Genomic DNA, 3,383 nt, shown 5'->3' on the forward strand with positions numbered 1-3,383 from the left:
CCGCATTTGACACCATTGACCATCATATTCTATTACAGAGACTTGAGCATCTAATTGGCATTAAAGGAACCGCACTAAGCTGGTTTAAGTCCTATTTATCAGATCGTTCTCAGTTTGTACATGTTAACGATGAATCCACATAAAGCAAACCTCCAGGACTGCTTTCTTTCATTTACGTAATATTACAGAAATTAGACACATCCTATCACAGACGGATGCAGAAAAACTAATCCATGCATTTGTTACTTCTAGGCTGGATTACTGCAACTCCTTATTATCAGGCTGCCCCAATAAGTCCATTAAGACGCTCCAATTAATTCAAAACGCATGCAGCATGAGTAACTGACAGGAACTAGGAAAAAAGAACTCTCTCCTGTTCTAGCTTCCTGGCATGGCTCCCTGTTAAAATAGAATAGAATTAAAATTTCTTCCTCCCTACTACTAAAGCTCCTACATGGTCACTTTGAAGCAGATCCCTATGTACCCCTTAGAACACTGCGTTACGAATGCAGCTACTGTTGATCCTATAGTCTCTAAAAAGCAGAAACAGAGCCTGAGCCTTCAGGTTACCAGAGCTCCTCTCCTGTGGGAACCAGCTCCAGTTGTGGTTTGGGAGGCAGAAACCTCTCCGCAAGAGTAGGCTAAGACGTTTCCTCTTGATAATAGCTATAGTTAGGCTGGAATCAGGTGAGTCCTAGAAACCATATCTTAGTTATGCTGCTATAGGGCTAAGGAACTATCGGGGATTTCCATGTGCACTGGATCCTCTCTTCCTTTTCTCTCTTTCATGCACTCATTCATGTTTCCCATTAATGCATGATTACTACTCACTTCTTCCCCAGAGTTCATGCTGCTTTATCGTCTTGCAGGTTCTCATGGATCCTGGTGGAGCCTCCTGCCATGTTCCTGCTGATTGCCATTACCAATACTGTTGCTTGCTGTGCATTCCTGTCTGTCTGTCTGTCTCTCTCTTTGTCTCGTTGGTCTCTCTCTCTCTCTCTCTCTCTTCTCTCTCACCCCAACTGGTCGAGACAGACGACCCCCACTAGAGGCCGAAGGATCTGTCCTAGTTTCTGCTTTTTAACAGGCGTTTTTCCTTGCCCTTGTCGCCAGTGTTGCTCATGGTGGAACTGTTGGGGTCTCTTGTAAATGTTATAAGGAATTCGGTCTAGACCTGCTCTATTTGAAAAGTGTCCGGAGATAACTTTTGTTATGAATTGGTGCTATACAAATAAAACTGAATGGAATAGAAAACCTGTTGTTTGTTTAACTGCCATTAGTATGTTTACCTGTTGTTTGTATTTTTACCTGCTGTTAGTAAGTTTACCGGTTGTTAGTATGTTTGCCTGTTGTATGTTTACCTGTTGTTTGTATGTTTACCTGTTGTTTGTATGTTTACCTGTTGTTTGTGTATTTACCTGTTGTTTGTGTATTTACCTGTTGTGTGAGTTGCAGTAGTTCCATCCTCTCTCGGAGGATCTGGGCATCTCTCTCTCTCAGCTCAAACATCAGGGTTCGTTTCCATTGGTCCATGGCTCTCCTAAGCCCCTCCCTCTCTTCCTCCGTTAGTGTTTCAGAGAGACGACCTTCCTCCATCTTTAATCCCTCCATCCGGGACTCCTCCTCTTGCTGCAGAGCCTCAAACAACATGGCCTCCAGCTCCAGGATCCTCTGCAGCAACAACAAAAAATAAGTTCTGTTCTCTTCCATTTTTCTGTCTACATCTTCACTGCCACTGTCCAATAATGGTGAAAATGCCCCCAAAATGATCTTAACAAGATCATTTAAAATCCATTGGTCCATTCCAGGTCAACTGTACCATGATTATTTAAGTAACCAACTCAAAAAGGGAGTAAACAACCACATCCCACTGTTAGATTGGAAGATATTTGTGATGGCAGCGTCTAACCCTATTTTACAAACAGTTGTTGCTCAGAAATATTTGTGGCCCTTATGGGGCTCTCATAGGCTTGTGAATGCAACATTGTTTGTTTTGATAAACGTGTCCAACTAACAGATGGAAAACAGTGTTAGGGTTAGTATGTCTTTAGACCAGGTCCCAGCACCAATAAAGGCATTAAAGAGAAATATCAGCTACACTTCTACATTATTTTAGTGAGTTTGTGCTTCAACACCTTGAAACACACCACATTTTCTCTTACAGCTGGCTGTTTTTGTTGGTTTTGCTGCTTGCACTGACCTTATGAGCCTGGTCCATCGACTGCTTCCTGTAGTCCAACTCTTCATCCAGGTAACCTTTCTGTTTACTGAACAGATCCTAGAAAACAACATGCAGAGGTCTGAGGTAACTGTGCTACCTGAAGGTTGTGCTGACTGGAAATCAAACCAGCTAATGCTACAAGTAACAGCCGTAAGTCCTCACAAAGAGTCAACAATACATCAACAACATGCTACAAGTAACAGAAGTTCTCCTCACAAAGACACGTGCACATTGCGGCCCTGCATCCCTTCACCTGCAAACATCTCAGATAATGTTAAAATGAAAGGTCTACAGATCAAATTTTAACAACAGGTGGAGCTGCAGCCACCAGGAGGAACATCTGGAACAGAAAAACCTGGAACAGAAACACCTGGAACAGAAACACTCGGAACAGATACATCTGGAACAGATACATCTGGAACAGAAAAACCTGGAACAGCAGAAAAATCTGGAAACAAGAAACACGTGGAACAGAACATCCTGAAAGAAAGACATCCCTGAACAGAAAACATTGGGAAACAGAAACCACCCCCGGTAAACAGATACATCTTGGAAAGCACGAAACATTGGAACACAGGAAACCATCTGGAACAGATATAATCTGGAACCAAGGAAACATCTGGATACAGAACACCCGGACAGGATACAATCCTGGACAGAAACACCTGGAGACAGAAACATCTCAGGATTTTGCCCCTAATTAGTCGCATTAAAGAACGCCTTCCCCAATGTATTCAAACGCTGCAAGCCCATGAGTACTGACCCCAGGACTAGGAAAAGAGATCCCATCTCCTCCTGTTCTAGCTTTCTCTGCATTGGCTCCCCTGTTTAAAAATTAGAAATAGAAATTTAAAATTCTCCCTCCTCCACCGTATAAAGCTCTTCATGGTCAGGCCCCATTTCTTAATTTGAAAGAGCTCATAAGTAACCCCTATTACCCCCCCATCTAGAACACTGCGTTTCCTCTTAGAATGCAGGGTTACTTGTGGTTCCTAAATAGTCCCTCCCTAAAAGTAGAACAGGAGCCCAGAGCCTCTCAGTTACCCAAGCTCCTCTCCTGTGGAAAACCAGCTTCCAGTTTTGTGGTTCCTGGAGCCAGACAAACTCTTCCGCATTTAAGAGTAGGCTTAAAGAACGTTTCATCTTTGATAAAGCTTATAGT

General features: G+C 43.0%; 1 protein-coding gene across 2 annotated transcripts in view; it reads left to right on the plus strand.

Moving 5' to 3' along the window:
- LOC118332366 (WD repeat-containing protein 7) overlaps nt 1-3,383 on the plus strand; it is a 141,759-nt gene that overhangs the window by 19,935 nt on the left and 118,441 nt on the right. The gene's annotated exons all lie outside the window — the stretch shown is intronic.

The sequence above is a fragment of the Morone saxatilis genome, unplaced genomic scaffold (assembly GCF_004916995.1).
Source record: "Morone saxatilis isolate NCDOM2014 unplaced genomic scaffold, NCSU_SB_2.0 Contig21, whole genome shotgun sequence".
Classification (NCBI taxonomy): Eukaryota; Metazoa; Chordata; class Actinopteri; family Moronidae; genus Morone; species Morone saxatilis.